This window comes from Periplaneta americana, chromosome 13 (genome assembly GCF_040183065.1).
Source record: "Periplaneta americana isolate PAMFEO1 chromosome 13, P.americana_PAMFEO1_priV1, whole genome shotgun sequence".
NCBI lineage: Eukaryota > Metazoa > Arthropoda > Insecta > Blattodea > Blattidae > Periplaneta > Periplaneta americana.
This window is the reverse complement of record NC_091129.1, coordinates 100,213,032-100,223,620: the sequence shown is the minus strand read 5'-3', so window position 1 is coordinate 100,223,620 and position 10,589 is coordinate 100,213,032.

Sequence of the window (10,589 nt, the reverse complement as noted above, 5' to 3'; positions counted from 1 at the left end):
GGTGTCTGAAGAAAAAAAAAAAAAAAAGTAACAGAAATGACATTTAATAACATCTGAAATAGCATTTGAAGACTATACAGAAAGAAGAAGTTAAGTAAATTTAGTAAAATTTACACAAGAGAAATCTGGAGCTTCATAGTTACGGAATTTCTGATTGTATAATATAGACATATTCTTGAAGTAATAAGATTAATTGTTAAAAATCGTGGGTGCTTAGAGTCAAAGGTGGCTGATATCGTATATTTCAAACTCCAATCCAGAAACTTTTACAAAATTAACTTACCTTGTTCTTACCATGTGATTTCCATTTATTAACATGTGATTATTTTACAAAAAAAAAGTTAGTAATTTTGTATTGCTTGCTCCTAAGAAATAAACCAAACCCTGAAATTGTGATAGATTTAGATTTAACAGGGGTGTTCCTTCCGGCCCAAGCACTGCGACCTATAAGATCTATTGCGCATCCCCGTCGTTCATCCCTTTCAGTCCAAAAGTTTCAAGTTCTTGATGAACTGTATCAAACTTTGGACTGGGACCTTTGAGATCTCTTCAAGTTTTGGAAAGTGATTCCCAAAGAAGAGAGATCTTTGTTGCGCAAGCACATTGCAAACGCACAGCAGATGAGTTACTGACTCATCTCCTTGTGAACATCTTATACACAGTGGGTCAGTAATAAGTCCCATCCTGTATAAGTTTTTCTTCAGGGCACAGTGTTCTGTAAGAAATCCTGTTGCCCAAGAGAGCTGCTTTTTGCTAAGTCTCAGCAGCTCATTCGATTTTGTCCTTGCAAGACCTTTGATAAGGGCCTTGCTGTGATTATAGCCCTTAATTGAGTTCCAGTAACTAATATGTCGTCTGTGAGCCCAATCCCTGATGACCTGCTTAATTGGTCTTGAAGATAGTCCCAACACAGGTTCTGGTCCTATAAATGGGGTCTCAGCTCCATCTTTAGCAGCCTCATCCTCCCTCTCGTTTCCGTGAATCCCTGCATGTCCTGGTACCCACCTCAGATGAACCGAGTTAGTGTTTGCCAGTGTCATGAGGGTATTCCGGCACTCCAGTACCAGTTTCGACTTAACCAAAGGCGATTCAATCGTCCTTAGTGCCGCCTGGCTATCAGAAAGTATAAGGATGTGTCTACCTGAATAGCCCCTCCTAATACTTTCCCTTACACTGGCTAAGATAGCAAAGACCTCAGCCTGAAAGATAGTGGCGTATTGACCCAGGCTAAAAGAAAGTCTGGTACCATTGCCAAACAATCCAGCCCCGGTTCCTGATTTGGTTTTGGAGCCATCAGTATACCAAACTGGGCTCTTATTGTTAACCAGTTTAGTCCGGTCCTTCCATTCACTACGTTCTGGATAGGTAACTGTGAACTTTTTGTCAAACAAAACCCTTGGTTCTAAGATGTCAAGTTTCCATGCTCAGGGCATCACTGACACTCCTATCCCAAGGGAGTTTGAGATGATTAAGGTGTTCAACATTGAACACCTTTGGAAATTGTGATAACTTTCATAATTCGTTCAGTTACATCATGATGTGTTACAAAATGTTCACTGTTTCTAAAGGAGTAACAGCATTGTTAAGGACACAAAATTGTTGGAGGTAAGCATGGGCAGCTTCGAATATCCACAAATTTCAATAGAGTCCCATCTTAACAATGAACACGTACAGTATTTTAGCATTCTTACAATTTCACTGCAAACTTAATTTGGAGAAAAATTGGTTTAGAACGTATAAATAACATTTCATATCCATTCTATAAGATGATATGAATGTAAAATATAAATAAATAGAATCGTATATCCAAAATAAAGTAACATGGAGATGTAGATATTTTGCCGGGACAGCAAAAAAAAAAACGTGAAAAATGTGTAATTACAAAACATATATAAGAAGATGTTCTGTATTATTTAGAAATTTTTGGTATAACTCTCAAAACAAGATTACGAAATATATGAAAAGGGTGTTTAAGGGAAAAATCATAGTAAGTGTATGTGCTAAGATTATTGGATACTGTAATATATTAAGGTTGTACATAGAATTATTTACAAGCATTACAAATAAAAAAAAGATATTGCACTCATACGAAATGTGAAATGTTACAAAATGCACAAAGAAATTCTTTCCCCCCCGTAATTGCAATTTTTTTGGTTTGTTTTTAGGGACATGGGCCTAGGATGACCACTTTTTTTTCAGGGGATACAAAAACAAGGACATTTATTTCAGGGGAAAACAATTTAAAATTAACTGTCAAAATATTTACATATTATGCGAGAGTTTGAATTTAAGACCCTATTCTTGTCTGTGTTGATAGTCCATACCAGCGTTGTTTAACATATGGCACACTAAAGGTGTAATTTTAAATGCGTGGCACACACATACAATCAGAACCAATTGTTCCCAACTGGAGGGGTGGAGGGGATTTTGATGGTTTTAGGAGGGAATATGTTGACTCTTGTGGACTCACTTTTTTTACTACTTTTTTCACTTTTATTTTTCCAGTTTTTGCTACTACAACTTTTTCTCTCTCTTGTATGGAGGAGGGGCCAGAAGGCTTACACTGTAGCCTGAGGCGTATTGTGCTTACCACTCGTATTCTGTGAATGATTGGGTAGACAAACGGCTGCGCTCTTGTACAAGTACAGCATGCTGCACCGTGAACTTAACCCAGGCTATTGTATGGATGATGTTGATTTGTGAATTAATGATATGAGTCCGTGGTCCAAACGCCTAAGTTACCCAGCAATTTTGCTTCAATTGGTTGAGGGAAAACCCCAACCAGGATTTGAACCCAGGTCCACTTGTTTCATAACCAGACATGCTGACTATTACTCCACAGTGGTGGACTGCTACAACCTTTACTATTTTCATCTTCTCGTGATACAACAGCGGATCATCTGCAGCATACTCGTTGAAAATGGCTGGTCAATACCCTGCAGATTGATGACCAGCATTCTTTTACAAATTGGTATTTTGAAAATAATCCATTCAATTATATATGTTTACACAACTGAACATTTAACTTGTAACGAGTTACAATCATGATAATATGTACCAGTATTACTTTCTTAAGCTTCTTTGCATGTTGAGGTGAGAAATTAGCCTATTCAAATTTTTGGTGAGAAAGAGATGAACTTTTCCTACTCCTCCTCCTCCTCCTCCTCCTCCTCCTTCTTCTTCTTCTTCTTCTTCTTCTTCTTCTTCTTCTTCTTCTTCCAAGTTTGTGCCATACATAACATCAAACATTATGCAGCTTATTTGCATAATTTCGAGACCAGTTATCTCTACCTACACAATTAGAAAACCCTGCTAATAATTTTAAAATAATGAATATGGTTGTTTTAATTTTGATTATGCAAAGGGGAATTCCGTTGACGCAGTCTTTTTTTTTTTTTTGAAATAGATAGGAGCAAAGTTATAGTAGAGGTAATTATTACAATTAGATATGAGAAAATAGTGAAGGATTCCCTAATCGTTCACCTTGCAGTTGCAGGGGTGAATCATTTTAGCCAGGATGACCTCGGAACTATGCGTTATCAAATTGTCATAGACTTCCACTATGTTGCTGTGTAAGTTGGTTTATTAAATCTGGCGGATAAATGAGAAGTAATGCATGTATTTGTGTTTCTGTGTGCGATAGGTTTCCTCTTTATTAATCTTCAAACATAATACAATACAGAACGAAGCAGCAGGTGAAAAGTAAGAGTGCCACGCCTACTTATATGTTTTTTAAAGACTAATATTATAGTCCAAATATATTGAATTGATTTCTTATGTTAAATTATGGTTAAATTTGTTTCAGAAGAAATTATATAATTATTCTTTATAGTATACAATGGTCAAAATTTGAAAATAAATACATAGAATGAGGCTCGCTAGCTATGTATTGAAACGACGACCCATCATGCTTTGCGACTTGTTTAGTACATGAGGTAATTGTCAGTGGTTGGGAGGGACTGGTTGTGTGATTGTATTATGTTGTAAATACGGAAATGCATCAAGACGCAAAAACAATCGTAATTCTTAGCGTTATATTTATACTTTCATGTCTTATACCTTTAGGTAAGTTATATAATTACAACTTAAGTCGCATGGAATTAGTATACTTCGAAAATGTGGGCTTTCACCAAATAGCCTATCAGTTCAAGCAAATTATAACGTACAGTCTCGTTTCATTAACCAATATTGAAGCTTTAATTAATCTGTTAGATATGTACGAATTCTGTCGCTGTTGCGTTTTATTGTATCTTGTATTTATGTTGGATATTTATATTCGATAATTTTTTGTTCTAGGCGAAGCTATTCGGTGTTACCAATGTTCATCTTACCCTAAGAGTGAAGACACTTGTGGAGCATATACCAAATTTGATAAGAGTCGCCACATTGCAGTTGAATGCAATAGCGATGAATCTCATACACTGGGAACATTCTGTATGAAAATTACCCAGCAAGGACCGAAAGGTTTTATATGTAAGTCTTAGCTTCCAATTTTTTTAATGAAGTGCCTACAAGAGAACATACCAAAGACGTGTCTTGGTTGTTATTAGGACCAACTGTTGTAGCCACAATCATTAATGGGAACCGAATTAATAACATAAAGGAAATCAACTAAATTGTGTTGTATCTTCATACTCTCACGGAGAATAATGTAGGTAACTTCCAAAAATACAAATGTTTCTTAACATTTCAATGATTCCCTGTAGATTTTGTTGAATTATACTCGATTAGGCCTATAGTAGTAAGTCGTTAAGCCTCAACTGTCCTCAGAGGTAAACCTACCACCGAATCTGATAAAATGTAGTTAATTACCATGGGTTTTCATAAGACAAATAAGAAGATACCTACTCTAGTTTTGACTCACGCTTGTAGGAAACAACTCAGTAGGCTACAGTTGCTTAATCGTAGATAAGAGTAAACCGAAAAAAAAGATAAAAGCCACGGTAATTCAAGATTATTACCAGTTTTGGAAAGGTTATTTCATAGCTTGAACGTTTAAATTGCTCTTGAGAATAATGATTTTTTTTGATACACCGGTAGGCTATTTTGCAAATCATTAATAACAAACTAGTCTAATTTGTAACAAAAATGAACAGAATATGGTGTTTTGCACTCTCAAGTGAGAGAAATATCTCTTTACAAGAAGTGAGTTCATCCACACATGAAGGTGGTATTAAACAAACTCAATACAGGCCTAAGTTATTAAATTGATGCTTATACAGACAGTTATAGAAATAAGTGTAAATTTGTATTTCGAGAGGTGACTGATAAAATCAACACTAATTAACAAATTGTCAGCAATTTCTTAGAATTCCTGTACAATTGCGCTACCGAAGAAAGTAGGATGTATTTACGTACTTGGCTTTTAGTAGAGTCGTACATGCCATAAATAAAAGACAGATTGAGTGGGATGCCAATTCTCATCAGAATAAGGATGGAGATTTTCTGTGAAAGTGATGGTTGGCAGAGAGTTGGGGTTGCATGACTTGCATGTGAGCTTTTGATAAGTATCTACATACAGTAAGTAGAAAGCGAGTTTTCGTAAGGCCGAGTATTAGTGACAGGTTAGATTTGTTAGTTCAGACTTCTCATACATGGTTGGTAGAAGGCCTTATTGTGGTAGCGCAATTGTAAAGAATAATATCTACCGTTTATTTACTCCAATGATTTCTCCTCTATTTATTAACATATCGACGTAGTATGTTTTTCAAATCTATGCAATATACAACTCCTGATAAAGTACAGTAGATAGCCTACAGAAAAGGTTAATGCCATTTGTCTTCTGAAGACCTTCAATGACTCAATTAATTCCACGTGTGACTTACACGACATTTGAGGCACACTTCTAGGAAGTGAAAATGTAACTACACAAATTATATTTAATTAAAATTGTATTTCAAGTATATAATTAATGTAAAAATGTTCAATCTTATGACTTATCAATTTAATTAACATTTGTTAATACATATTAAATATAAATAATGTATAAACGTTTTCGCCTTTTACTGCATCATCAGATACAACTTGCTTCTACGATATCTAAATTACATAGTGGAATTTTCTTTTCTCGTATAGTAAACCCTCAAATTGGTGTTATAATAATAAGTAACAATATATAGTAATGACTCACGAGTTTTATGTATTTTACTTGTCGATCTCCTCATGAAGGTCCGAATCCAAAATACAGACAATGAACATTATTGTATGAATCACACTATGAAACAACCTCCAAGAGTTTGTTGTTCAGTCAACTGTCCGAAGAAAGGTGATACCAAGAAGGCACCACTTATGAGGCAACTAGGCCAGGAGATAATGGAGTAGGGTGGCCAGTTCCTTTCCCCCTCCATTGCATACATTGTCGACTAGCTATATATTACACTAGTCAGACTTCAGATCGCAGCCACAATTCGCGGGTGCTCGTGTAAAGGGGGTTAAGTCAAATTGCAACGTATGTAAACTTCTCTTCTTTGGTACTGAACTAAACCCCTTTGTCACAAAATATGGAGCACTGTAACTGCATCATAGATGGAAGAATGACTTAACCCCTTTAACACAAGAGAAAAGTAATTGTGGATAGTTCAAATCTGTACTTATTCCAGTTTAGCCAAATCAACTTAACCCCCTTTACACGAGCACCCGCGAATTGTTCTTCCTCTGACATACAACGTCAAGTGAGATGTACTGACTGATGGTAGACGTACATTTGGGCCATTATTTTTTGGTACTGGATTTATCTTAAAAGGATCATAGAGATTTTGCATCCTTGCCTGAGACTGTTAGAGCTGACATTGTGTTCCTTACCTTAATTGCAGACTAGCACTGTTGTTACAGAGTTTACACAAATTTACTAATTTAATTGTAATTGGATTTCAGGGGATGGAAGATGGCGACAGGTGATACGTCGTTGTGCCTCTGTTGCTGATGCGGGTGTGACTGGTGTGTGCAATTGGGGTGTTTATGAAAATGGAATCTATTGGGAGGAATGTTACTGCTCATCAGACGGTTGTAATGGCTCTACATCAGTACGGACAAGTTTGTCGGCTCTTGTTGGATGTCTGATTGCTGTAACGTTAATTAAAATATATGTCATTACTCCTTTCTGTTAATTGAAGAATTGAAATGACATTCCCAGAAATACTCACATAAACAGCTGAGTATGTATATCTCTGGATTATACCAAGAACTGAAAATGCCATAGATTTATACTTGAAAGATCTGTTTTACGATTTTTACACTAAGGAATTTTATAGTATTGTGCATTCAATAGAAGCTTTAATGACAGAGGTTATTTATTGAAATAACTGTCTCATATTTCTGTAACTGATTCGGAAATGATGGATTTCGGAGTAAGAAGCTCAGAATAGAAGATATTAATGATCTGGCCATTAATAGGAATCTCTTTTTTACCTTCTCAGTCTTTCATTTTTAAAGATTCTCATGTATTATAAGAGTATTACAACTTTTTAGACTTACAAATTACGATGGCTACATCACATATTCCATATTTTTCAGAGCTAAGATATTAATCCTGTGTTCTGACTTGAGTTTTTCTATTTCATTTTCATTATCCATTCTATTGGCAACATAACATTAAGAATTTTTTTTCTAGCATTAGGTCTTTTTAATTAGGGAAATATAATTTACCAAAATAATTTTAATTTATAAGGAAGTACGGGAGTGAGAAAGCAGCAGCTTACTTAATATTATGATTAACATACTCGTATTATGGATATAATGTTGAAGTAATTTGAATTGAAAAGACATTATTGATTCCGTCCAAAATCTTTTACAGTAATTAAATTGTACTGTTAAAAAAAACTAAGCACTAAGTAATAGAACATTACTGTTTTGGGTAAATTTAAAGATATAATGGAAGGTTATGTTATAATGACGTCACAAGGTAGTTATAATAGTTATCTACAGCCATGTTGTTTTTTTAAATTTACAATTCAATTACATATTTATGGAGTTAATGGCATTAAATCAACCATATATAATATTTCGTACTCACCATTCTGTTTTATTCATCATGCACTTCCAACTATTCCTTACTAGTATAACCTGTAACGAAGCTTAAATTAGTTTCACTACTAGCTATTTCTGAAGTCATTCTATGAAGCCAACATTATTAAGCACGATGTTTTGTAGAATTTAAAATTTACAGTCATTAAAGCAAGTATTATTTGTAATTGCATTCATTTTCTTACACTCACTACACTATAATTCAAAATGAAAAGTCACTTTTGATTATCATTTTTAAATTTCACTTGTTTTTTCACTATGGACACAATGTTTGGTTGTCCCGTTGTAAGTTATATTCTCTATAAAAGTAAATACTTTTTTCTATAGTACGTAGTGATGATATTATAATATGTATCCACTTTAATGTGTGTTGTTTGTCTTGAGCATGTTGCACAGTTCACTAGTACCGATACTTTCTGCCACAGTACATGCATTAATGGAAGTCTAGTACTGACAGTGTAGGAATTTAAAAGTTTTCGACCAATTTTATAAATTTTATAGTACTTACAGTGCCATCTATTGTTTCGTTTATAGATTATTACCATAGAAATAATCGACATAATTCTACAGATAGCTGATTTTGACGATCGATTTGTAACTTGTCTCCTTGGCTTAATGATTAAGGTGTTGGACATCTGCTGAAATATAAGGGTTCTTGGTTCCAATCCCAACGTCGGCAATAGTGAGTGAATAAAATGTAATACAGGTAGTTAATATATGAAGACCTCCCTCAAAGAAGTTGTATATCATATACTTTATCATATGATATACAACCTTCTTTGAGGGAGGTCTTCATATATAAAAGTAGAGTGTAATTGTGGATATGTAAAAACAAAGTAAAAAGAAAAACAGAGAAGACAAAAAACGAGAAAAAAGAAAGATAGAAGGAAAGGAGAGAAGGTAAAGAGACAAGGATGAGAAGGGGAAAAAATAAGAGAATAATTTTAGTTAATTCTCGTATGGCAGAAGTAGTGATGCCATCTATGACATCATACCTTTCCATCGTAAATCAGCTATAATGGCTGGGGGGATCATCATGCTAACCACACAATATCTCCATTCTGGTTAGATGATCGTCCGCCTCTGCTTCGGCATGTGGACATGAGGCCAGCAGCTGGCTGATCGGTCCATAGGCTGTAGCGCCACAGATTTTTACCTTTCCATCGTATCTTTAAAATTACTCTGTTTCCTTTTCTTGCCCACCAGTTGCCAGCTTTACAGACATGTTTCTGCAGGTCGACGCAGCTTCTCTTGAGATAGCAGAGACCTCTGACTGACAAAGCAGAAAATGATACAGAAAAGATGGTGGGATCTCGAAATAAAAAAGTTAAAAAAAAAAAAGATAATAGAAATATTTCATATATATGATAAGTGATATAACACCTGTCAAGGGTGGATACCTCATTTTTATAAAAAGGGGGTTTTATACTACTATTAATTAAAAATACATACTCGTAATATTATATGCCTTTTAATTGTTACTGTGAAAATGTTATCTCTGTTACCACAAAACTGAAGCAATAGTAAAGGTTAATTTGAATACTGTGACTTACCACAGTGTTAGTATTGAATTTACCCGGCAAATTATGCACAATTGAGTATCACATTACTGTTAACACATACAATTTCATTGTAATGCATATATTTTTGTGAGACTTTCTACCATTCCTGTTCATTATACCTAGGCTAATTTTTAACATTTCTTCATTAATCAGGATGGGTGTTTTTGGTACTGTATCTTGATAAAATGTAAGATAAGACCTTATTTGTTACCAGTAACAAAGCCTAATACATACATAGCATACTAAGAGGTTGCAGTGTATGAAATGACAATTGCAGGTAATGGAATCTTAAATGGCACTTGAAAAAAAAAAAGTTACTTCTGAAGAAGACACAAAATAAAACTTCTTTGTATGCTGTGGAATGTTTTGGTATCTGTTTGTTGTTAGTATTATTTCTAAAATGTTGAACTCATTAACATTCCGTTTTTTATGTATATAGCTAATCTTGAAAGCATATCACAAACTATAGCCACAGTCTACTATATACAGTCGCGAAGCTCAATACGTAGTAAAAATGCAAACATGGGTAGTTGCCCACCACTAGGATCGCTACTATCGCCTCATCATCGCAGATCTCTCTCCTAGCAGCCAACAAAATGTTATACTTTCGTTGTGTTCTTTTGGAAAAATTAACACTTTCCTTCCATTATTGAAATATTAAATGCATAAAGTTAATTTATTATTTTAATGAAGTATATTAAATTCCACCATAAACTCGAAGATACCTGCAAGAAATAAGTTAATATAATTTTTGTTTGTGCAAAACGAACTGAAATTTACTATAATAGCTTCACTCATTCAAGACTATAGCGATAATTAACTATGAAACCAATAAATATTAATTTGCATTTCTCTTTACAACAATAATAATGGAAATATGAATTAATGGAGTAACTTACGTGTACCGGTATTTGTAGTGTAGGCTTACGTAGTTAACAAAGTGGGATGAGGTTAAGCAATAATAATCACACCAGAATTGGAAGTAAAACGTGATCAATAAATTTT